This window comes from Dipodomys spectabilis, unplaced genomic scaffold (assembly GCF_019054845.1).
Source record: "Dipodomys spectabilis isolate Male_0828 unplaced genomic scaffold, ASM1905484v1 ptg000783l, whole genome shotgun sequence".
NCBI classification, from domain to species: Eukaryota; Metazoa; Chordata; class Mammalia; order Rodentia; family Heteromyidae; genus Dipodomys; species Dipodomys spectabilis.
The window spans coordinates 18,245,594-18,272,847 of record NW_024871460.1 but is presented as its reverse complement, the minus strand read 5'-3'; the positions used below and the strand labels follow the sequence as shown (position 1 = coordinate 18,272,847).

General features: G+C 40.7%; 1 protein-coding gene across 3 annotated transcripts in view; it reads right to left on the bottom strand.

Moving 5' to 3' along the window:
• The window catches only part of Ubr5 (ubiquitin protein ligase E3 component n-recognin 5), a 123,520-nt gene that overhangs the window by 95,128 nt on the left and 1,138 nt on the right, over nt 1-27,254 (bottom strand). The window lies entirely within an intron of this gene.

The following is a 27,254-nucleotide window of genomic DNA, read 5'->3' as shown; positions in this document are numbered from 1 at the left end:
TACATACATAGGATTTTACTTAAATACTTATGAAGATGGCAGGTAATCACTTATATTCTTTTACTTTACCCTAAATGACATAGGACATTTACCTCCAAGATGGACTTGTGACCAAAACTTAAGTTCTAAATAAATTATTATAAATGTATAAAATGATAGGTATGTTCTAAATCTGAACCCTTTAAACTACTCCTACTAAAATGATTTTCAATTGAAACTTCAAAAGATTTGTATTAAAATTGCAAAATCCAAGTTATAGAGAAAACTCTGCAAAGTACAAGAAAAATTGTATTATGCCTACAAATAATTCATCCCCTAATCTGTAAATTCCTATGCAGTATCATGAATGAGATTTTTCATAATAAAGTGAAAGGAGACCAAATCCCAAACTATTATGCCATTTGCAAAAAACATCTCTTGGAACTAAGTCCTGAATTTTATAAAAAGCCATTTTCCTTTGAAGCAAAATCAACCATGTTGTTTTCATTCAAAACAGGAAAAGGAAAATACACATACCAAATGGACAAGAAGAAATTTGGTAGGAAAAGATAAAAGGCACCGTCTTTTATGCATAATTCTTGTTAACTTCCTAAGCCTTCCTGTCTTGTCTAGCTTCATTTTAACAGGAAAGCTATACACGCACGCATGAATGGAACTGTGCTAACTGAGTAAGAAGATGTCTTTAGAACTCTCATCACTAAAAAAGGACAGCACCAGCCAAAATTTCAAGAGAAAACATTTGGCATTTCTTCACCTTTATGCCAAATCCACTCTGAATACCTTCAACTTCATTCATGTTAAAGCATCTGCCAAATGCAGATAATGTATTCAAATCATTACAAACCTACTTTTAGCTCTACACACAAAATGTCTCAAGAGATAACTGCACACTTTGATCTTTTGATAGAGAACTATACAGTGAAATAAAATACCTATAATGAAATTTATTTTTCTATAAAAGGTTATCTGCCTGACCACAGATCTTGATGTCGCTGGGTTCTGAAGAATTTCTTTGAATAAGACCTATTAAGACAGCTTTTTGTTGACCTTTTATTAACAAGGATGAAAATGGCAGATGTTTGCTACATAGATCCAGAGCCGCTATACCTACACTCTTGTAAGGGGTATTGTAGTGAACTGAGCGTGCACAATAGTGTCAAACAAAACAAGCAGAAGGCCTCTCCCTACTGTTATCTGGTTCTGACAACTTTGGCTGGACTTAAGTTTCTCAAACTGTTAAATGGAAACAGAACTGCCTATCAGTGCTTCTCAAGGTTCTGTTGCATAAACAAGGATTAAGGTAAGTTTTTAGGCCAGGTGTAGGTGGCTCTTAGGAGATCTGAGGATCAGGATTCAAGTCAGCCAGGGGAGGAAATGTCCGTGAGACTCTTTATCTCCAATTGACCACCAAAAAAGCAAGAAGTGGAACTGTAGCTCAAGTGGTAGAGCACTCACTAGCTTTGAGCAAAAGAAGCTAAGGGATAGGACCTAGGCCCTGAGTTCAAGCCCCAGGACCAGCACCTCCTCCCCCCCAAAAGGTAACTTGGTCATGTGCCTTGGAAAGAACCAATCACTTAAACACAGGCTAAATTACAGCTATTATCCATATTCCTAAACTCTTATTTTTTATAGTATGCTATACTTCAACCTTCAGATCTGCCAAGTCTGACAGCCCAACTAAATAAAGCCCAATTTGAATCCTGTGATGGCAAGAATCTGAGGATCCAAGGAATGACTGCTAAGTCTGGGAATTCTTTAGAAATAGAAATCTGTAAATGTACTGTAACTCTTTGTTCTTGTGTATTAGTTTATGTCTCACAAAGAGATTTTCTCTTCTTGTCCTTATAATGTATCTCCAATCTCATCTTTCTTCAATAAACAACCTATACTCCAAAGATCTCTATCCTATCACAATTCCTTAACTAAGTTGTCCTAGCAAACTACTCTCCCATATTTTTTTTTTTCACATACCTTTTCCCCAGCCTAGCATAACAACTACACTGCCACAGCTTTCCACATATCCAGCTACTAGGAAACCTTAACTCATTCCAGACTAAATTAGGCAGTCTTCTGAATTCTATTATACCTAGTACCTACCTTCCTCCACAGCATTTCTTACACTGCTATTATTTGTCCAATGAAATATTTGTCTCCTTCAATGCCCAACAAACTGTGAAGGCAAGAACTATGTTTTGTTAACTTCTAAATCCTGCTGCATGCACTGTTCAAAAAGAAATGTACTCATAACTGTAACCTCTCTGTATGTCACCTAACAATAAAAAATTAAAATAATAAATCTTGTCACATAGCAAATGCATCATAACTATAAACTAGTGTTGGATATTCATGTCTTAGCCTAAAACCCTACACTGGCCTCAAAATACTGGTCAGTTTTGTCTTTTGATACTCATTTAAAGAAGAATTTTAAATGTTCTGCTATGTGACCACTATTTTAAGAAGATTCCCCTAGAAGCTCTACCCAAAGTCAACTGGTGCTGCAATCCTATGAAGAATTGGGAGGGGAGAAGAGGGAAGGGCACAGTACTTGCTACTTGCCAGGCAAGCACCGCTGGAGCCACAGCTCCAGCCCTTTCTGCTCTAGTTACTTTAGAAATAAGGCCCCATTTTTTACGTGAGTGGACCTGGGCTGTGATCCTATTTACATCTCTCATTTGTGAGTTGACAGGTGCACACAATCACACCTAGCTTTCTTTTATTGGGTGAGATGAAGTCTTACCAACTTTTTGCCTAGGCTGGCTTCAAATGGTAATACTCCCAAATAGTTTCGGTTACAGGAGTAAGCCATTGTGACCAGCTCTTTTGAAGAATTTTTGAAGCTTTCTGATAATAAACACCAGAAAGAATTGACCAAACAGATAGGAAAATCACTCAACACTTTATAGTTGTGAGATATTTTCCCGTCTGCTCTTTCTGTCCTGTGGTTTAATCTGGGTTAATGTTGAGAGAAATGTGATAAAGGACCAAGAAGGCAGAAGCAAAGGGAAAAGGAAATATATAAATTAAAGCTTATTTATGGGCTAGGAGTGTGGCTTAGTGATAGAGTGCTTGCTTTGCATGCATGAAGCCCTGGGTTTGATTTCTCAGTACCACATACACAGAAAAGGCTAGAAGTGGCACTGTGGCTCAAGTGTTAAAAAAAAAAAAAAAAAGGCAGCAAAAAAAGCAGCTCAGGGACAGTGCCCCGGCTCTGTGTTCAACCCCCAGCACTGTACCAAAAAAAAAAAAAAAAGCAAGCTTATTTATGTGCAACCAGCCTATATACATGCCTTACATTGGGAGTCCAACTGACCCACAAACTATACAAAGTCCACTTGTTAGACAATTTTTATTGGCAAATAATGCAATAAAATATTTTAACAGGGGCTGGGAAGGTGGTTCAGTGGTAGCGCGCTTGCCTTGCATGCATGAGGCCCTGGGTTCGATTCCTCAGCACCACATAAGCAAAAAGAAAGAAGCCAGAAGTGGTGCTGTGGCTCAAGTGGTAGAGCGCTAGCCTTGAGCTGAAGAGCTGAGGGACAGCACCCAGGCCCCAGGACCAGACCAAAAAAAAAAAAAAAAATTTAACAGCTAATGCTGAACCAAACTAAGTATAATATAAAATACACATACAAATTCTGTTGGTTTGTTTTGCCCAATCACCATCAGCATTATAACTCAAAGGAAAAACTACTGCCACCTTGCCTCTACCTAGATATCTAAAAGCAGCCCAGGAAGTTTCCATCTGTACCCCCAAATGATTATCATGTTTAATGAAACTTTTAAGAAATGAGTAGCATGTTGTAAACATAATGTAAAAATTCCATTGTTCTACTCGATCATAAAAGTTTTGAACATTTTTAAAAGACATATTCAGAGGCCCCCATACAAACCTACTAAATGAGAAATGTTAAGGGCTGGGGTATCAATAATTTGTGTCTTGGCTGAATAAATATTACTACATAATGAAATATCTCCAGAAAGAATCATCTTATTTAGTTATGAGGAAGGAAGTTGAAAGCAAAGAATAGAGCAGAAAGAAAGACTTTACAGCAATTTATACTACAAATTTCAAACCACAAGAATGTAGTGCAATACTAAAATTAATTTTTAAAAATTTTTTTTCTGGGCTGGGAAGGTGGCTCAGTGGCAGAGTGCTTGCCTTGCATGCATGAGGCCCTGGGTTCGGTTCCTCAGCACCACATAAGCAGAAAAGCCAGAAGTGGTGCTGTGGCTCAAGTAGTAAAGCGCTAGCCTTGAGCTGAAGAGCTGAAGGACAGTGCCCAGACCCTGAGTTCAAGCCCCATGACCGACCCCCCCCCCAAAATTTTTTTTTCCTAAGCATTCTAAGTTATTCTGATGATCCATTAGTAAGGGCTAGTAGCTACTACTACCGTCTGGGACCAACTACTATAAAATACCATCATTACAGTAGGATCATCTGAAATATTTATAATATTCAATAGTCCACTGAAGAGAGGTATTATACAAGCATATTATTTCAAATTTGTACCTCGTAGAAATTCACAAACTTTTAATAAGTAGTAAGTCTGCTCAAGTTCTTGTTTTCCAAACTGAAGCCTTACATTCTTTGCTGAGCACCAGAGGCTCACATTTATAATTCTAGCTACTCAGGAGATTGAGATCTATGACCACATGAGGCTAGGTCAGTAGGCAAAACTGCCCACCTATGAGACTCTGAACTCCAATTAACTACTAAAAAGCCAGAAGTGGAGTTATGGCTCAAGCGGTAGAGCACCAGTCTTGTATAGAAAAAGCATGAAACTCTGAGTTCAAGCCCCAGTACAAGAGGAAAGAAACACTAACAGAAAGAGAGAGAGAGAAAAAGAGAAAGAGAAGAGAGAAAAGAGAATGATAAGAGAGAAATAACAAAAACATTACAAAACATTTTTTCCAGTAAGATCTTAGGGAGCCATGAAATACTGCTTTGAGGTCTTCCTGAGATAGAGACCAAGTCTTATTTATCTCTCAATCTGTAATAGAGCTAGATAATAGAAACCCCCTCCAAAAGAGAACCAACACTACTAACAAACTGCCTTTCTTCTATGTCCTCCTTAACTAGAATACCCATCTTATTTTTTTTAACTAAAAAAAAATTTTTAAGTAAATGGTGTAAAATAATATTTAAAAGGCCCATCTACAAACTATCTATAGAAAATCATTTTAAAACTCAAATAATATGGTAATAAGCATTTTACTTTTTCTCTTTTTTGGTGGTACTGGAGCTTGAACTCCAGGCCTCCCACTTGCTAGATAGATGCTCCACCACTCGAGCCACATCCCCAGCCCTTTTTTGCTTTGTTAGTTGTTTTCTAGAAAAGTCTAGTGTGTTTTGCCTTGGGCTAATGTGAGTTATAATTCTCCTACTAATACTTCCTACACAGCTAGGTTGACAGGCACCACACCACCACACTTTGTTGTTGTTGTTGTTGTTATGGGGATGAAGATCTCATTAACATGAAGTACTATCCTCCCAATCTCTACTTCCTATATACCTAGTATTTATTACAAGCCAACCCTCTTTTTAAGTGTTAAAAGATCTTTATAAATCAAAATCACGGGCTGGGAAGGTGGCTCAGTGGTAGAGTGCTTGCCTACCATGCATGAGGCCCTGGGTACGATTCCTTAGCACCACATGAACAGCCAGATGTGGCGCTGTGGCTCAAGCAGTAGAGTGCTAGCCTTGAGCTGAAGAACTGAGGGACAGTGAGTGCCCAGGCCCTGACTGAGTTCAAACCTCACAACCAACAAAAACAATAAATGTATAAATAAAAATCACTTACGTTAAAGAGAGGAATTGATTTCAGCGGTTCTCCTCCTCCAGTATAAGCAAAACTAGTTGTGCATCTTTATTCCTACTAGGCCAGACTAATCAAGAAAGCTATACACTCAAAACTACATGATAACCCTGTTTCTTACTAAACGCAAGCAGATCTATATACTCAAAATGGGTCTGAAAACTGTGTCTAATGGCTCAAAATCTTCATTTACCAGGGTTCTTAATTCATCCTAATGCAAAAAATCTTCTTTTAAGAATTCATATATCTACACCACAAGAGCCAAGTATCACAAGATTATAAAGCCACCATACTCAAATGTAAGGCCTCTATTAGATCCCTTTGTTTCATTACTATGGATTACAAACGCAGAGAAGTATTTTTCCATGTGGTAAAACAGCTACCACAATTAGGGTCTGGCACCCTCATTTTGGGCTTCAAGGATCCATCAAAAAGAATCTGGAACATTCTTAGAAACTGGTACCAAGAGAGAATTAGTTAACTTTCGTGTGAACTCAGGAAAACAAAACTACCTCTCCTTAAACTAATTATGAGTCCTTGCTATATAACATTTTCTTTGGAGAAAGGGGAGTATATTGGTTTGTGGGGTTGATTTATAGGGACTAAGCCTGGTTTATACTACCCTACTACGTAGGTACAGCCAACAAAAAATGTAGTATAAAAAACACTGAAGAAATAAAGAGAAAATTTCCTAAAACTAAATGACATGAGCTTCCAAGAATGTTGGGGTCACATTACAAAAAAGTGTCAATACAGTCTATCAAGGTAGGTAAGTGTGGAATTTCTCAGAACCAAGCATCAAAAGAAGGACCCAAAACTTTCAGGCCAGTGTCCAGAAAAAAGGATCGGGAGTCAAAATTTCTTTCCTCAAAAGAAATACTAAAAAGCTATGAGAGAGCCTGGCGCTGGTGGCTCATGCCTGTAATCCTAGCTACTCAGGAGGCTGAGATCTGAAAATCGAGGTTCAAAGCCAGCCCAGGCAGGAGAGACCGTGAGACTCCTATCTCCAATAAACCACCAGAAAACCGGAAGTGGCGCTGTAGCTCAAGTGGTAGAGCGCTCGTCTTGAGCTGAAGAGCTGAGGGACAGCGCCCAGGCCCAGAGTTCAAGTCCCACGACCGACCAAAAAAAAAAAAAAAAGCTATGAGATAATCTCACATAATGTCTTAATTTTGAGGAAAAACTTATTTCCAACTAGAAATTACATATCTAGCCAGGAAGTACTGCACAAAAAATAAATCTGACTTCATCTAAATTAAGCAACAAGGGACCTGGGAATGTGGCTTAGTGTAAGAGTGCTTGCCTAGCATGCATGAAGCCCTGGGTTCAATTCCTTAGTACCACATACACAAAAAAAGCCATAAGTGATGCTGTAGCCCAAGTGGTGGAATGCTACCCTTGAGCAAAAGCAGCTCAGGGACAGTGCCCAGGTCCTGAGTTCAATCCCAGGATATATATACATATACACACACATATCAATTATTTCTCTCCCTTTCTCACCCTTTTCTCCCTTATCCAACAGCCTCTCTTAAAACCTAAAGGAAGGGCTGGGAAAGTGGCTCAGTGGTAGAGCGCTTGCCTTGCACGCCTGAGGCCCTGGGTTCGATTCCTCAGCACCACATAAGCAGAAAAAATGCCGGAAGTGGCGCTGTGGCTCAAATGGTAGAGCGCTAGCCTTGAGCTGAAGAGCTGAGGGACAGCCCCCAGGCCCAGAGTTCAGGCCCCACAACTGGACACACACCCCCCCAAAAAAAAAAAAACACTAAAGGAAAAGTTCTCTTGAGCTTGCAAAGGAGCTACAGCTACAGCCCAGGACTGGTAAAAATAAATAAAAAAGTAAATTAATTAAAAGACCTTGACCTTCTAAAAACTCTATTACTCAAATGATTGGTTTGGCCAGTCTATAAAGCTGAAAAGCCAAAAACCTAGCCAGGCACCCATGGCTCAAGCCTGTAACCCTAGCTATTCAGGAGGCTGAGATCTGAGAATCTCAGTTCAAAGCCAGCCGGGACAGGAAGGTCTGTGAGACTCTTATCTCCAATAAGTTACCAGAAAACCAGAAGTGGCACTGTGGCTCAAGTGGTAGAGCACTAGCCTTGAGCTGAAGAGCTGAGAGACAGCCCAGGCCCAGAGTTCAAGCCCCAAAACCAACAAAAACATCAACAACATCAACAAAAGCCTAACTTTAATGATTAGGACTTAGAAGCCTAACCTTCAAATTAAATATCAAGTTTTGATTTAAAATATCAGAGATGGAGTAATTGAGTCCCTTAACACATACTGAGAAGTAATTTAGTAATTTTACCAGACATTTCAACTAATAGGATATTATAATACAAAATACGTTTAGTACAGTGTTGGGTACACAATGTTAGTTGCTCTTGCTATTTCTATGGTACCACTTCTGAATGAATGAAAGAAAAGGAAATGGGAGCTGGCTGGAAAATAAAGGAAAGTGGGGACACAGAACTGCTATCATTGATAGGCAGTAGCACCATGGACGAAGATAGCAAAGCATGAAGCCAATACCTATCACTATACACCATTCAAAATAAGCAATGAGACTTCTGACATCTATCTCAAATCAACATATACTACAAACAAGCCATAATTTAAGTTCATGAATAAATATTTTAGTTCACAATCGCTTTAAAAACAGTAAGTGCTGGGAATGTGGCTTACGGTTCATACATAATATGAACTCATTTCTGCATATACAGAAAAAGCCAGAAGTGGCCCTGTGGCTCAAGTGTTAAGAGTGTTAGCCTTGAGAAAAGAAGCTCAGGGTCACTGCCCAGGTCCTGAGTTCAAGCCCCAGGACTGGAAATAATAATTATTACCATTATTATTTAACTCCATAGCATCTATCAAAATCCTACCAATTTCAACTTCTGAGAATTACAAGAATTAAACCTACCCAAGTTACTACCAAATACTGTAGCTACAAAAAGTATTTTAATTTCTTTTTTTTTTTTTTTTTTTTTGGTCCAATCATGGGGCCTGAACTCTGGGCCTGGGCGCTGTCCCTCATCCCTTCCGCTCAAGGCTAGCTCTCTACCACTTGAGCCACAGCGCCACTTTCGGCTTTTTTTTTCTGCTTATGTGGTGTTGAGGAATGGAATCCAGGGCCTCATGCATGCAAGGCAAGCACTCTACCACTGAGCCACCTTCCCAGCCCAGTATTTTAATTTCAGTAGGACATATTATTACAGTTCAGTGACAAATTTCTCTTCTGACCTGCTCCATGTCTCAACAATTCTATTCAATTCTGTGACTGATCATTTTCTGACCAGGTGCAGTGGCTCACACCTGTAATCCTAGCTACTCAGGAGACTGAAATCCAAGGATTATGGTTCAAAGCCAGCCCAGAAAGGAAAATCCATGAGACTCTTACCTCCAATTAACTACCTAAAAGCCAGAAGTGGGGGTAGTAAGTGGGGCTAGGTAAGGTGGTAGAGCACCAGCCTCAAGTATACAAGCTCAGGGTGAGTGCCCAGCCTCTGAGTTCAAGCCCCAGGACCAGCATATACACAAAAATATAAATGAAATGTTATGTCAGCTATTCCAATTCTATCTTTTACATTTCAGTCTTATTTTCCAAAGTGTACAGTAAGTTTAATTATAAAATAAGGCCTATCACAAAACTTTTGACTGATGGGTATTCTGCATAATAAGCCCTAACAGAATGACTAACGATGCTATATATTACGTAAAACCAGAGAGGAACTGTTCGTTATCTTTCTCATAAACACATAAAATACATAAATACATAAAAATTCTCTCTAAATACATAAAAATAGAAATAATTAAATGTCACTATAATGATTCCACTCTGTCCAGAATCTACAACTTAACAACCTAATAATATTTTAGGGTAAAGAAGAGCTTTGCAACTAGCAATGGAATACTTAGTTTCACACTAGTTTCAATTACCAACTGAGCAGATTAGGAGTTTCAATAAACTGCGTAAAAGACTGTCATTCTACACATAGTCCTCCCCTTCTCTATCAAGCTTCATGATACATGCTCAGGATCCTGTCCTCTGCAAACAGATCTAAGTTTTAAAGCAATTTTAAAGATGTATTCATGTTGATACATGGCAACAGTTAAAGGATAGAACAGACTCTTTCACCAGACTATTTTGCTTTTTTGTTTCCAAGTATTTCTCGAACTTTAGTCACAAAAAATTGACCCTGAGCCGGACGGATCCCAGTGGCTCATGCCTGCAACCCTAACTATTCAGGAGGCTGAGATCTGAGGATCACAGTTCAAAGGCAGCCCAGGCAGTAAAGTCTGCAAGACTCCCTCTCCAATTAACCACCACAAAAGTCTGAAGAAGAACTGTAGCTCAAATGGGAGAGTGCTAGCCTTTAACAAATAAGCTCAGGGACAGTACCTAGGCCTAAGTTCAAGTTCCAAAAAAAAAAAGACCATAAATTTCAGCAGCAGGGCCTGGAACTTAATGACTTGCAACCTTTATTTTGAGATTTACACAGTAAGAAAGAAATGGAACCACACTTCTTTGCCTTCATTCAAATTTCCTCCCCAACAGTGCTTCAGGGCTTACATGAGATGCTATTTGGAAAATACAGTGCTTCACACATAAAAAGAACAACAGTACTAAATATAATGCTTACCTATGAACAAACCTGAAAATTTGACTGATCAACCTCTAAACACTAATTCTAGCCTAGAAAATAATCTTCATTCCCCAGAGTGACTTCCATAAAAGAGTGACATTATAATTTAGTTTTGACCAATGTTAAAAGTCACGTAAGGAAAATTATATCAATTATAAAAGTTATGGTCCAGGGGCTGGGAAGGTGGCTCAGTGGTAGAGTGCTTGCCTTGCATGCATGAGGCCCTGGGTTCGATTACTCAGTACCACAAAAGCAAAAAGAGCCAGAAGTGGCGCTGTGGCAAGTGGTGGAGTGCTAGCCTTGAGCCGAAGAGCTGAGGGACAGTGCCCAGGCCCAGAGTTCAGGTCTCACAACCAACAACAACAAAAAAAAAAAAGAAAAAAAGATATGGTCCAATGAGTTTATTATCTCTAATGTAAATAATATTAACTAAAAATCTATTCAGCCCAGGATTAAAAGGCTCTCATTTACATAATTAGCATTGTAAGTTTTTTAGTCCATGTTTATTTTGGCTTCTAAAAAGTCTAAAAACTGACTCTGAAGAATTTGGCATTTTGCTGAAAGTTTCTTTCTTTTTTTTTTTAATTGTAAAGTACAGAGGGGTTACAGTTACATAAGTAAGGTAATGAGTACATTTCTCGTCTCTTATCTAGGACTTCTGACTATTCTTTCTCCTTTGAAAGTTGTACCTAGTTAGGCTCCAGGAAAACTATGTAGTCCTGCATTCTGATCTTACAAATGCCAACAGTAAGACTACTTTAAGAATGGTCTCGAGTAACAAACAGCCAAATACCAGTGGTTCACACCTATAAGCCTCAACAGGCTGAGATCCAGAGGATCAGGTTCAAAGTCAGTCCGGGCCGAAAAGTCCATGAGATACAAAAGGCCAGGTTGGAGGCATGGCTCAAGTGATACAATATCAGCTAAGCAAGCAAGCCAAGTGAGTGCCAAGGATCTTAGTTCAAATCCTGGTATCATGGAAAGAAAGGGGGGAAAGGTAGGAGGGGGGTGAGAGGGAGGGGAAAGGGAGAAGAGTAGAGGGGATGGTACACCAATACAACAAAGGTCAATGTACATGCGAACTGTAAGGTCTTTTCAGTCACGCAATGGTTACTACAATTTCAATAAATAAACTGCAAAACTGCAAGAAAAATGACACGTGACACATGACAAAATAATATCAAATATACCTCCTTTCAGGCAAAGCTATGAAATAGACTATTTCTAATAAACTATTTTTTGTTTTTAGCAGTGCTGTGGATCAAATCTAGGGCCTTAGGCATGCTAAATTACATCACCCTTTCCTATTTCTAATAAATATTAAAAGTGAACAGATGGCTTCATCTTTTTTTTTTTTTGTCAGTCATGGGGCTTGAACTCTGGGCCTGAGTGCTGTCCCTCAACTCTTAAGCTCAAGGCTAGTGTTCCACCACTTGAGCCACAGCGCCACTTCCAGCTTTTTCTGTTTATGTGGTGCTGAGGAATCAAACCCAAGACCTCATGCATGCGAGGCAAGCACTCTACTACTTAGCCACCTTCCCAGCCCTGCCTTCTTTATTTTAATCATAATGGCAAGTTACACATTTGTTTCAACAATAACAATCCCACCGGTAAGATTTCTGAACCTCTCCTTTTGGAACCTTATTGGGTTTCTTCTGAATACCACCACATACCCAATATTTAGTACAATGCCAAGCACACAAGCAAGCAAGCAAATGATTAAAAAACTAAACATAGAAGTATTATGTGGAGGCTGGGAAAGTGGCTTAGCGGGAGAACACTTCCCTAGCATGCATGAAGCCCTGAGTTTGATTCCTCAGTACCACATACCAGAAAAAGCTCTGTGGCTCAAGTGGTAGAGTGTTAGCCTTGAGGAAGAAGCTCAAGGACAGTGCCCAAGCCCTGAGGAGTTCAAGCCCCAAGACTGGCAAAAAAAAAGAAAAGAAAAGAAAAGAAAAAAAGCAGCAATAATGCCTAGTCAGGTCAGATATATCTCAGAAAATGCAAAATATTCAATCCTAAAACTGATTAATAAGTCAAATAGTTTTATCCAAAGAAAATACCATTTCATAGGGAAATACACCAAAGAGCTCGAAAGTAATCTTATCACTTGTCCACATTTCAATTTAATTCTCAGAATACATGTTCATCTTTCCTAAATGATGAACTTGGATCAACCATCTGACTATAGGAATAATACCAGTGATGACCAAAAAAAAAAAAAAAAAGACAGACTTCCCTTGTAATTATTGCCTATGTGCTTCTTAGGGCTTCTGTAATGCTAACCTGTTGAACTGTCAAGTTCAGTACTTCTGTCTGGTAATTATACTTTAGCAAAATGTCTTATGCCATAAATGTCAAGCCTTCAGCATTTCTATTTTCACATGGTACCAGTCTTTTCATAGTATCCACATCTTTACTATTATTATTAATCATCTTTCTTAATGGTAGCTGAGAAAGTATACTCTTTGACACTATTCTCTCTCATCAAGAGGTAGACTGTAATTGCTCTCCACTGAAATTTACACTAGACTTAGGACCTGCTTCTCAAAAAGAGCCAGAAGCAAGAATGATGTCACGTCACTCCAAAGCAAACCAGCCATCCTCTTTCTTGGACCTTTGAAACTCTAAGCTGTCACATGACAAGCCTAGATACCTTATGCCTCCATTCTCAAGAGACCAGAGACAAACAAAAATGCCTGAGGAACCTCAGCAATTCCAGACATGTTTTCTACATCACTCCAACTATACTATAGTTGCAATTACATAAAAAACTCAAAATATAATCTAAATGAGCACTATAAATCCCCAGAATATAAATATAAATTGTTTTACCTATTGTTGATGTGTGGTTTATTACCCAACAATAAAAAAATAAGGATGATCATAGAGTATCACAGCATTTCCTTTCATGTTGATCAAAGACTCAGTAATTTTATTCCTTTGATATCTTCCTTACTAGCATCCCTTAGTTATGCTACACAACTGAAGTACAACTCAGTCAGTGGTTGAGGACTTGCTTAGCATGCAGAAGGCCTGGGTTAAACCCTCAGCACCACAAAAAAGCAAACTCTATTATCTACACCTTTAAATTTTACATCTATTTCAAATAACCTATTTACAAGCTGCACTTCTGAATAGTAAAATGCTGCTTAAAATAAAATCCAAGCTAGGCACCAGTGGCTCACGCCTATAATCCTAGCTACTCAAGAGGCTGAGATCTGAGGATCTCAGTTCAAAGACAGCCCAGGCAGGAAAGTCCATGAGACTCTTATCTCCAATAAAGCACTAGAAAACCGGAAGTGTTGCTGTGGCTCAAGTGAGTTGAAGAGCGTCCAAGCCCAGAGTTCAAGCCCCACAACCAAAAATTTTTTTAAATTAAAAAAAAAAAAAATCCAATCCTTATCTATAAACAAAAAAGCCACACTTTTATATACTCTAAGTAAAACACAAAACTGATAGGCAAACTCAACATCACACAGCGTTAACATGTACTAACAATGTTCTCATTTCTTCATTCTCACAACAAAGAGACTGCACAAGGGAAAAAAAAGCTGACAAGGCCGAAGCTTCACCAACCAATAATCTCTTGGAAAAATGGTCTCTAGGGCTGGGAATGTGGCTTAGTGGTCCGTCAAGTGCTTGCCTAGAATGCATAAAGCACTTGGGTTCAATTCCTCAGTACCACATACACAGAAAAATCCAGAAATGGCACTGTGGCTCAAGTGGTAGAGTGCTAAACTTGAGCAAAACAAGCTCAGGAACAGTGCTGAGTTCAAGCCTCGTCAGGACTGGCAAAAAAAAAGTCTCCAAACATTCCTGTAAGACTAACAAGTGCATAACCTGTCCTATCATACTGATCACTTATTGTAGGATGTTATCTGACAATATAATGTTGTTCAAAACAAAGCATTTACAAAATGAACTTACAAAATGAACTTAAATCAGGCAAAGAGTATAAGGTTATATGAGGTCCACAGAATATTGGGAATTCATCAAAATACACACATCACTGTCAATAAAACAATATTCTACATAGGTTAAGTTAGTGAAGCAACTGTCATGCTATGCAAAGCACTTAGGGAGGCTGAGGGGCAGAAAAGCATGAACTCAAGAGTCCAAGAATGATTTATATGTTGGCAAGGTGGCTCAGTGGTAGAGTGCTTGCCTTGATTGCATGAGGTCCTGGGTTTGATTCCTCAGCACCACATAGGCAGAAAAAGCCGGAAGTGGTAGAGCACTAGTCTACAGTTGAGGAGCTGAGGGACAGCGCCCAGGCCCGTAGTTCAGGCCCCACAACCGACAAAAAAAAAAAAAAAAAAAAGAATGATTTATATATCAAATTATATGTGGCACAAGGAAAAGCTGCAAATGTTTTAGTAACACAATAGCATCACCAAGCACCAGTGGTTCATGCTTGTAATACTAGCCAGTCAAGAATCTGACATCTAAGGATCTCAATTTAAAGCCAATGAAGGCAGAGAAGTCTGTGAGACTCTTTTACTTCCAATTAACTTCCAAAAAAAGACAGAAGTGGAGCTGTGGCTTAAGTGGTAGCCTGTAAGCCTTGAGCAAAAAAGCTCAGGGACAGCACCGAGGTCCTGAGTTCAAGCCCCAGGAACAGCACACACAGAAAAAGATACCATGATAAAATTCAATGAAACCAACTTCTGCTTGGAAAAGCCACTATTACACAGTTATTTTTGAAAATGTGGAGAAAAGTGAACATATACTGGTTAATGAACGATACAGGGAATTTAAGTTATAATAATGGTACACTAGTTGTACAGAAAAGAACTATATTTGAGACATGTACTGATCAAGATATGTATTCATAAAGGTTAAGTTTCCCAATGGCTGAAGATTTCAAATAACTCAACCAAGTTATATATACATGCATGCTTGGAAAACATAGCAAATGCTATTTATTAATCCAGAAAGAAGACAACCAGAGAATTCCCTGTTCATTTTTCAGTTTTATTGCTTCTTTCAAAATGCTTACAGCAGAATATTGTTGAAAAACTTTTGGAGTGTGGAGAGTGAGTGGCCACAGGGTTTTACTATGTAGCATAGGCTTGCCTCAAACTCAAAATCTTCCTGGTTCAGCCTCCCAAGTGCTATACCTGCACTACTATACCTGCCTGGATAAACCAGTGGCTCTGGCCTGTAATCCTATCTACTCAGGAGGCTGGGATCAGAGGATAGCGACTCAAAGCCAACCCAGGCAGGCAGAAATGTCTGTGAGACTTTTCAATTAACCACCAGAAAACCAAAAGTGGCACTGTGGCTCAAGTAGTAGAGCGCTAGCCTTGAGCTGAAGAGCTCAGGGACAGAGCCCAGACCCAGAGTTCGAGCCCCACATCCAACAACAAAAAAAGAAAGAAAGAAACTTGCTAGGCACCAATGGCTTATACCTGTAATCCTAACTACTCACAAGGCTAAGATCTGAGGATCACAGTTCAAAGCCAACTTGGACAGATAAAGTCCATGAATATTTTTTATTATTTCATCTCACTTTGAGGTCTTCAAAAACCAAGTTACAGGACTAGGAATGTGCTTAGTGGTCAAGTGCTTGCCTAGCATGCATAAAGCCTTGAGTTCCATTCCTCAGTACCACATACACAGAAAAAGCCGGAAGTGGCTCTGTGGCTCAATGGTAGAGTGCTATCCTTGAGCAAAAGAAGCTCAGGGATGGTGCGTCCAGGCCCTGAGCTCAAGCCCCAGGACTAGTAAAACAAAAACCCACCAAGTATAATCTTGAAATAACTAAATAAGACTTAAGTATTTCAAACAGACAACAATGAAAGAGTCCGATAATTATCTCTGTGCTATGTCACCACTTTCTAGCAGCACTTAAGAAAGCCACCAGGTCAATTGTCCTGGGCATAATAAACAAGAGACCAGAAAGAAATATAGGTGCAGAAGCTCAATAATTCCCTCTCTCCTCCTTGCCAACCCTCAAAGTATACTCTTCTACCATAAAGTCGAGGCACTGAATGAACCAATCTGTTTTCACAGGGTGGTCCCACTATGTACATATCATTTATAAATGAACAAACCACTGTGTGTGTGTGTGTGTGTGTGTGTGTGTGTGTGTGTGTGCATTTATAAATGAACAAACCACTGTGTGTGTGTGTGTGTGTGTGTGTGTGCGCGCGCGCGTGCAATTAAGAGTTTTGGACTGAAATTAAAACTTATTATCAGCCAGGTGCTAGTAACTCACACTTGTAATCCTTGCTACTCAGGAGACTGAAATCTGAGGATTACGGTTCAAAGCCAACCAGGGCAGGAAAGTCTGTGAGACTCTTATCCCCAGAGTAAAGCACCAGAAAACTGGAAGTGGTGCTAAGGCTCAAGTGGTGGCTGAAGCTCAGAGCTGAGGGACAGCGCCTAGGCCCAGAGTTTAAGCCCCACTACCACCAACAACAACAAAAGCTCAAAGACAGCACCTAGGCTGAGTTCAAGCACTACAATGGACAAAAAGTAAAAATCAAAACCAAAAATTAGAAGCTGGGAAGGTGGCTCAGTGGTAGAGTGCCTGTCTTGCATGCACGAGGCCCGGGGTTCGATTCCTCAGCACCACATAAACAGAAAAAGCCAGAAGTGGCTCAAGTGGTAGAGCGCTAGCCTTGAGCTGAAGAGCTGAGGGGCAGCACTCAGGCCTAGAGTTCAGGCCCCACAACTGACACACACACACAAAAAAATTAAAATCAGTGAAACTCTTTATCTCCAATTAACCACCAAAAAGATGAAAAGTGAAGGTGTGGCCTCAGTGGCAGAGCGCTAGTCTTAAGTAAAAAAGCTAAGGGACAGTGCCCATATCCACGTTCAAGCCCCAGTACAAGAACAGAAAAACAAAAATCACTGTACAGTGCACATGTTATCAATTTAAATCACTCTCTAGAAATACCCCTTTATTTCTTCTTATCATATTATCTCAGGAGAAATAATTCTCAAAAAAGAAAGAAAAGAATAATACTGGGGAAAATGTATTTAGTCATGTGACTAGGAGGTCACAAGAATGGCATACTAGCATAAGGAAAGCTGATAGATAAATGGAACTATTTTTACAACATCTCAACCATCTGTAATTGCTTCAAAGTCACTCAAGAAAAACAAGACATAACCACCTATAGCCACTCACTGAACACATCAGTTTTACTCTTTTCTGAAGTTTCTCAAACATTCCTTTACAAGTTTCAAACACTCCTCAATCCAAAGTTCCAGGAACAAATGAAACACAGCAACCACCCCGTGGCAGAGCATGTTTGCACATGAGAGAGCACACAGCATCCGCTGAACAAGGAAAACTAATCTATGCCGTTCTCAAAGTCTGTTCAGGCAATAGCATAGCAAATATTTGCACAGGCTAAAGTACCTCATTTACCAGTCTTTCATAATGTGCTACTGGTCTGTGGACCAGTTTCTTTACTGCAACTAGACTGTAAGCTTCAGAGCACAACACAGGTTTTTTAGAGGTGCCCTTTGAGCATGTTACAGTTCCAGGGAGGGGCTGGTATCTGTGCAACTCAATTTTTCTTAATTTCAAGATAGTAACAAAAGTTTGACAAAGATGAATTATTACAAATAATTCCCTCACATTCCGGTTTGAGTTGCACATCTATACACACGAATTAAACAAACTCAAGGACAACAGGAAAATGTCATCCTCAAAACAGCTAAGAGGCTCTAATGTAAGGAGGAAAAGAAAAAAAGCTAAGAGCAGTAAAGAACTGGCAGTTTTGATCCTGCCTGCTGTCTTTGTGAAGTTAGTCAATGCTCTATCATTTGAGAAATGCCTCCACCACCATCAGGTAACTTTTTTTTTTTTTAACTAATCCTGGGACTTGAACCTAGGGCCTGGGAACTGTCCCTGAGCTTCTTTTGCTTAAGGCTAGCACTCTACCACTTGAGCCACAGCAGTACTTCAGGCCTTTTCTGTTTTTTTTTTGTCGGTCGTGGGGCTTGAACTCTGGGCCTGGGCGCTGTCCCTCAGCTCTTCAGCTCAAGGCGAGCGCTCTACCACTTGAGCTACAGCGCCACTTCCGGTTTTCTGGTGGTTTATTGGAGATAGGAGTCTAATGGTCTCTCCTGCCCGGGCTGGCTTTGAACCGCGATCCTCAGATCTCAGCCTCCTGAGTAGCTAGGATTACAGGTGTGAGCCACCAGCGCCCGGCAGGCCTTTTCTGTTTATGTGATATGAGGAATCAAACCCAGGGCTCCATGCATGCTAGGCAAACATTTTACCACTAAGCCACCTTCCTAGCCAGAGCTAACTCTTTTAAATAGGGGGATAGGTAAACAAAGTCTTTTTTCTTTTTCATTTTTTGCACTGCTACTGGGACTTGAGCTCTCCTGTAGCTTTTCCCCTCGACCACTTAAACCATACTTCCACTTCCACCTCTTTTGTAGTTAATTGGAAATAAAGAGTCTCACAGACTTCCTGCCCAGACTGGCTTCGATACCAGGATCCTCTGATTTCAGCCTCATGACTAATTAGGATCACAGATATTAACCACTAGAGGCCAGCTAGTAAGAGCCCTTTTTAATGGTGTTCTTCAAACAGTGGTCTCCCTATAAGCAAAGGCCATTCAGACACTACGAAAAGCACTGCTTTAAATCAAAGAAACTTGGGGCTAGGACTGTGGCTTAGTGGTAGAGTGCTTACCTGGCATGCATGAAGCCCTGGATTTGATTCCTCAGTACCACATAAACAGAAAAAGCCAGCAGTGGTGCTGTAGCTCAAGTAGTAAAGTGCTATCCTTGAGCAAAAGAAGCTCAGGGACAGTGCCCAGGCCCTGAGTACAAGCCTAGGGTCTGGCAAAATCAATCAATACAAAGAAATCCTTGCCAGGCGCCAGTGCCTCACATCTGTAATCCTAGCTACTCAGGAGGCTGAGATCTGAGGATCGTGATTCAAAGCCAGCCCAGGCAGGAAAGAAAAAACCTGCTTGCTCGGGCTGGTTTTGAACCATAATCCTCAGATCTCAGCCTCAAGAATAGCTAGGATTATAGGCATGAGCCACCGGCCCACAGCTCCTGTACTTTTTTTTTTTAGTCGGTTGTGGGGCTTGAACTCTGGGCTTAGGCGCTATCCCTCAGCGCTTTAGCTCAAGGCGAGCACTCTACCACCTGAGCCACAGCGCCACTTCCGGTTTTCTAGTGGTTTACTGGAGATAACAAGTTTCACGGAACTTTTCTGCCCGGGCTGCAATCCTCAGATCTCAGCCTCCTGAGTTGCTAGGATTACAGGCATGAGCCACCAGCACCCAGCTCTGTACCTTCTTTTAAGATTAAAATACAAACAAGTTTATAACATGTTAGCGCTCAACTTTATTACCAAAATTATCCATCAAAAAGCAGTAAACAGGAAAATCTGAAATATTGAAATCTGTCACAAAGGCGTAAATGTTGAAAGTTGGCACAAAGGCATAAATGTAGCGAAGACTGAAAGAAGATTAACCAGGAATTCATAACTGCTGAGACTGGCTGACAGGTATATGGATGTTCATTATACCATTCTACTTTTGCATATGTTTGTAATTACCCATAGTAAAAAGCTTAAAAATATTCATGGAAAAACAAAAATAAATCAATAATTCATAATCATGGCAAGCTAGGAGAAAAGTCTATTTGATCAGACTGCCAAGGCATCAAAATAACAGAAATATAGGTGATAACTGCAATCTTCTTAATTAGGTGTACATGAAATAGATATTAGGTACATCTTTGTGTAGTTTTCCTTCAATATACCCTATAAAAATGTACTTAAGGGTAATGTGACAGTCTTCAGTTATTAAATTTGCCTTCAGAAACCATTTTCTAAATAATTGAGCTAAGGCGAAAAAAATCCTTTCCCAATTCCATCTGATTATTCCTAACTGCACTCTGTATACTCTGTAATTTCTTTCACTAGTGTCTATGTGCTTCTAGGTCTATGATTTAATTACTAACTTTTTGATTCATAAAATTGGTCTGGTTGTTTTGATTTTTTAATTTTTTGTTTGGCTATTTTATATTATTTTTTAATTTCACGTTAAGCATTTTCATTTACTAAGCATGACTACTTTTCCAGCACAGTTTTCAGATAATAATCTCAAGTCATCAAGACAATGAGATTTCCCACTGATTATGTGATGCTCTATGGCACACAGCCTAATATTTAGGTTTTCTTCATGGTGGGGTTATTTGTTTGCTTCTGTGTTTTACTTGGTTTTAGGAGGTTTGGTGGTTCTTACTGGTTTTAGTACAGCACAATAAAATTCCAAACAGTTTTCATTTTATAACCTCTACTCACAATTTTTGTTCAGCTCACTGTAAATTCCCTGGCATACTTTCTGGCTCCTACTGAAAGGGCAAGGATATATCTATCTTATACTTTAAACTAAGAAAGGTAAGAAAAATAAGCTTTTACTAAATGTCTTGATCTGTGCCAAGTCACACTTTCTCATACCTTTTTTCTGGCCAGTCCTGGACTTGAACTCTGGGTCTGGGTGCTGTTACTGAGATTCTTTTGATCTAGGTGAGCGCTCTACTACTTGAGCCACAGTGCCACTACCCTATTTTTTCTATCAACACTCTCCAACAGCACCTTCTGTTCTCTAAACGTCCAATAAGATAATCAACATCTAACTACAAGTGGCCTCAAGGTACTTGAAGCAAGCCTGGTTACCAAAGGACTGACTTAAATATTTTTGTAATTGTAATTAACTTTAAACAATCGGGCTGGGAAGGTGGCTCAGTGGTATAGCACTTGCCTTGCATGCATGAGGCCCTAGGTTCGATTCCTCAGCACCACATAAGCAGGGGAAAAAAAGCCAGAAGTGGCGCTGTGGCTCAAGTGGTAGAGCGCTAGCCTTGAGCTGAAGAGCTGAGGGACAGCGCCCAAGCCCAGAGTTCAGGCCCCACGACCGGACCCAATCAATCAATCAATCAATCATGTATTGAGAACAAAAATTTAATGTTGCTTGAATTGTTCTTTATAGGTTATTTCCATTTTTTATATCTACATGCACTGAAGAATCAAGTAGGGACTGTCCACTTCAGTACAACTAGCACTTTGGCCAAGTTAATTATATGTTTTGAGGGGATATCGTGTGCATTACAAGACTTTTGGTACCATCTCTGGCCTCTATCCACTAAGAGGCTAGTAGCAAGGTCCCAGAGTGACAGCCAAAAAAATGTGCTCTACGGGGCATGGCCTCTAATCCCAGCACTGAGGCTGAGGCAGGAGCACCTCAAACTCAAGGCCAGTCTAAGCTACATAGCAATACCCTGTTTCAAAACAACAAAAAAGGGCCCACCCAGGTTGCAGGAACAGCTCAAATGGCATAGCATATGCTTAACCATATGTTTACTTTACATGTCTAAAGTCCTGAGGTCCATCTGGACACTGCCAAATCCCACCTGCACCCAGGTGCCAGTTACTCACACCTGTAATCCCAGCTACTCAGGAGGTTGATTTCTAAGAATTAAGTTCAAAGTCAGTCCAAGTGGGAAAGTCTATCACCAATTAGCCATCAAAAAGCCAGAAGTGGAGATGTGGCTGTGGCTCAAGACAGAGCACTACCCTTGAAGCAAAAATCCAGACCTGGAGTTTAAGGTGTACACACACACACAGACACACACACACACCCTGGAGTTTAAGGTGTACACACACACACACACACACACACACACACACACACACACACACACACACACACACACACACACACACACACACACACACACACACACACACACACACACACACACACACACACACACACACACACACACCCTGGAGAAGAAAACTTACTATCAGTTAAAAATCAGAAATATTGGTGTTAAAGAGACTGGAGTCTGGGGCTGGGAAGGTGGTTCAGTGGTAGAGCATGTGCCTTGCATGCCTGAGGCCCTGGGTTCGATTCCTTAGCACTACATAAGCAAAAAGAAAAAAAGCCGGAAGTGGCGCTGTGGCTCAAGTGGTAGAGCGCTAGCCTTGAGCTGAAGAGTTGAGGGACAGCGCCCAGGCCCAGAGTTCAGGCCCCACGACCCCACTCCCCTCCCCCCCCAAAAAATAGAGACCGGAGACTTTGCTCAATACCAAGAATATTATACAACATGTTCTTTGAATTCCTGCTTTTCTATTTGGAAACCAGGCACTACATAAAAGCAGTTACAAGTAACCACCTCTTCATAATATTTTCCACAGAACTCACATTATATGTTTTCCCACTTAGTATTTCTTTTTCTTTTTTGGGGGGGGGTCCGGTCGTGGGGCCTGAACTCTGGGCCTGGGCGCTGTCCCTCAGCTCTTCAGCTCAAGGCTAGTGCTCTACCACTTGAGCCACAGAACCATTTCCGGCTTTTTCTACTTATATGGTGCTGAGGAATAGAACCCTGGGCCTCATGCATGCAAGGCAAGCACTCTACCACTGAGCCACCTTCCCAGCCTCCCTAGGAATATTTTTTTTTTTTGGGTCCGGTCTTGGGGCCTGAACTCTGGGCCTGGGCGCTGTCCCTCAGCTCTTCAGCTCAAGGCTAGCGCTCCACCACTTAAGCCACAGCGCCACTTCCGGCTTTTTTTCTGCTTATGTGGTGCTGAGGAATCGAACCCAGGGCCTCAGGCATGCAAAGCAAGCGCTCTACCACTGAGCCACCTTCCCAGCCCCCCCCCTCTACCACTGAGCCACCTTCCCAGCCCCCCATTTAATATTTCAAGTGTTATTCCCAGACCTTGAGGGGGTACTTTGCCTAATTTAGAGACTGAGGTGGGAGGGAGCAGCTGGGAGGGAGAGATTTAAGCTATCTTCCTACCAACAGCATGCTGGTACTATATAGTACCCTTCTAACATAGCACCCAAAAGAGCTAACTAGTGAATAAAAATCCTTTTGATATGGCAATCAAGACTGCTTCTAATTGCATAACATATTATAGTGGCAAAAGATCACAGGAAAATTCCATATACAAACAATGGGAATTGATTTGTATTGGAACTAACCTGAATCCTAAAGAGTAATTTGGGGATAAACCATGCCAGGCCCACAACACCTCAATCTAGTACTGGGCAGGAGTTCAACCTCTCTGATCTAGTATTGGGCAAGGGTTCAGAGTGAGCCCCCTACAAAACACAAAAATCACATCTAGAGCCCTGGCAAAGTATACAGGAGGGGCAATCAAAACTATAAAGACAGGTGACAGCTTTAATGACTAGGTTACTCAAGACAGTAGAAATATTCTGGAATATTATAAGCCCTAGGGAATATTGCAAAGAGCTCTGGACTTTAAAAAGATTTTAAGTGGGAGATTTGAGGAGAGAGAAGCAAGAGTATCACAAGAGTATCACGAGAATCTCAGCTGGCTCTCAGTAGCTCACACTGGAGTATAAATTCCATAAACCTCTGCGTCTGTTTCTTTAGCTCACTGGGGAGATTGATCTATATAACTTCTCAGCCACTTTCCAGGTATTAGGAGACAACTCCAGCACTCCCTTTAACATTCAGCTTTATGTTCTTGGTATGGTTCTGCGGTTTCTCTTAGAAAGCATTAAGCAGGAACATAGCACTAATTGAAGAAATTTACTGGAAAAAAAAAAAAGAAAAAAAAAGCTGAAACCTCACAGAAGAAAATTTATTTGGGTAAGAAAATATTTTCAGGCCCCTAACTTTCTCCACCCGTCCCCCTTTGACAGGACTGGGGTCTAACCCAGGGGCCCCATACAGGATACACAAGCAACTATTTGAAGTATTACACTGTCCAATCTTTGAGCTTTTAGTGTGAGGAATAAAGTGTGCTCATTTATTCTCCTAGGCTGTCATTATCCTTACTAAAATGAAGCTACAGTAGGCCATTCTTTTCCAATTCCAAAACTTACTAAAACTTGGTAGTTTCTATCTAAAATAGAAAAAAATCTAGGCTTTCTTTTCTGTCAGTTAAAAAGTTGCTGAAGCCAGGCACCAGTGGCTCACACCTGTAATCCTAGCTACTAAACAGAATGAGATCTAAGGATTGCTGTTCAAAGCCAGCCAGGGCAGGAAAGTCCATGAGACTCTTATCTCCAACTAACCACCAGAAAACCTGAAGTGACGCTGTGGCTCAAGTGGTAGAGCACTACCCTTGAGCTGAAAGGCTGAGGGACTGCACCCAGACCCAGAGTTCAGGCCCCATGACTGACAAAAAAAAAAAAAAAAAAAAAATGTTGCAGAAGGGGCTGGGAATGTGGCTTAATGGTAGAGTGCTTGCCTAGAATGCACGAAGCCCTAGGTTTGATTCCTCAGTACCATATAAAGAGAAATGGCTGGAAGTGGCACTGTGCCTCAGTGGTAGAGTGCTAGCCTTGAACAAAAAAGCAGCTCAGGGACAGTGCCCACACCCTGAGTTCAAGCCCCAGAACAAAAAAAAAAAAAAGTTGCAGAAAAACTGGGTGTCAATGGCTCACTTCTATCTATCCTAGCTACATAGGAGGCTGAGATCTAGAGGATTACAGTTCAAACCCAACCCAGGCAAAAAAAGGTGTAAGACTCCAATTAAGCAACAACACAACAACAGACTGGAGCCATGACTCAAGTAGTAGAGTGCCAGTTGAGCAGCAAGCTGAGTAAGCAAGAGACCTTGAGTTCAAATCCCTGTATCATTGGGAGAGGTTCTTTGGAAATCTCAAGCAATAGGTTGATCCTATCACTTTGCCAGTAGGTACACAATAAAGATCTTCCTCCTAAAGAGTGGATACAACAGCCTCTGTCACAAATAACTTTGAAACTTTGGGTGCCTTGACTTGTCTCAAATGGTGCTTCATCAGATGAGGCACATTTACTAGATACAACTATGGATCACTATTACCTAGAGCACCATTCTATTTTCTCACCTATTTTTATGCAAAACATAGTAATCCAGTTGCCTTTATCCTTATGAAACATAAGTCTCACAAATCCTAATTACTATGATATACTGATACAAGAATCAAACTGATTATTTATAGTAGAAAAATTAAGGTGCTTGAGGGGCTGGGAAGGTGGCTCAGTGGTAGAGCATTTGCCTTGCATGCATGAGGTCCTGGGTTTGATTCCTCAGCACCACATAAGCAGAAAAAAAAGCCGGAAGTGGCTCTGTGGCTCACACGGTAGAGGGCTAGCCTTGAGCTGAAGAGCTGAGGAACAGTGCCCAGGCCAGAGTTCAGGCCCATGACCCAAACAAAAAAAAAAAAAAAATTAAGGTACTTGAAAAACTACTTTACCTGTAACTTTCTGAAACACTTAAAGCAACAGGAAAACTTAAAAAGTGAATCAAGGGGCTGGAAAGGTGGGTCTGTGGCAGAGTGCTTGCCTAGCCTACATGAGGCCCTGGATTCGATTCCTCAGTACCACATAAGCAGAAAAGAGCTGGAAGTAGTGCTATGGCTGAAGTGGTAGAACACTAGCCTTGAGCTGAAGAGCTGAGGGACAGCGCCCAGGCCCAGAGTTCAGGCCCCAGGACCGACCAAAAAAAAAAAAAAAAAAGTTAATCCAAATGTTCTCAACAATTACAAAACAGATTTTGGTATGCATAACCAGTATGCATAGGCTAGTGAGGGTTCTTGGGACATAAAGTTAGGATCATTACAAAAAACATGCCCCATTTCTCCCTTTGATGCAGTTTTCTAAGATACAAAAACAAGTTACAGAACAGACATTACATTCATGAATGACAGTAGAGGTATCCTTACTAGCCTGGTTCTAAAATTTACAGAAATATATGTTAAGATCTTTAGAAAGAGCTCTAATGAAATAAAGGAGTAAAGCAAATATAAGAAATGTTAACTTAAAGGTAAAGTTATTGGCTGAGAGTCGGTGGCTCAGATCTGTAATCCTAGCTACTCAGGAGGCTGAGATCTGAGGATGGAGGTTCAAAGCCAACTCTGGCAGGAAAGTCCATGAGACTCTTATCTCCAATAAACCCCTCAAAACCGGAAGTGCAACTGTGGTTTTAGCATAGAACATTAGCCTTGTACACAAAAGGCTCAGGGCTGGGAAGGTGGCTCAGTGGTAGAGCGCTTGCTTTGCATGCATGAGACCCTGGATTCCATTCCTCAGCACCACATAAGCAAAAAAGAAAAAAGCCAGAAGTGGCGCTGTGGCTCAAGTGGTAGAGTGCTTGCCTTGAGCTGAAGAGCTGAGGGACAGCGCCCAGGCCCAGAGTTCAAGCCCCACAACCGACCAAAAAAAAAAGGTAAAGTTATTTCTGTATTTTAATGGAGCTATAAGACAACCCAAAAATTATTTTCTAAACCTATTCCAAGTTTCATAAGCATGTATTAAACAATATGGCCACGGCAAAGATGAGGCAAATCCAAACTCAATGCCAAAAGCTACAATGCTAGCTCTGGATTTAAGAACTATCTGCTCTACTTGAGGGAGTTAGACAAGCTAAAACGAAGGCCAGCGTCTTAGCAACTTAGGCCTCTTCCTCTCCACAGGAAGCGCATGACAAACAGAGCGTCATGCAATTTAAGTCACACAGTCACTTAGCAAAAATGACATCTAATTTCTAAATATGTAAACTAGATGGCCTTCTATACTCAAAAGAAATACAAAGGGCAAGGAAGCACTGGGGAGGAGGTTTAAAATGTCCCTCTCTCTGACCTGTAAACATCTGGCCCATCATTAGATCTGAGTCCTAGATTCTAAAGCAAGCTTTCATGGAGGCTTCCTCCACCTCCTGTCTGTTTTGCAACAGGGAAGGAACTTTTCCTACATTATCTCAGTTGCCTGAGAGCAGGAGGCCCTGCAACTCAACATCCTAAACTGACAAGCAAGAGTACTTGGATGGAGGGTAGAA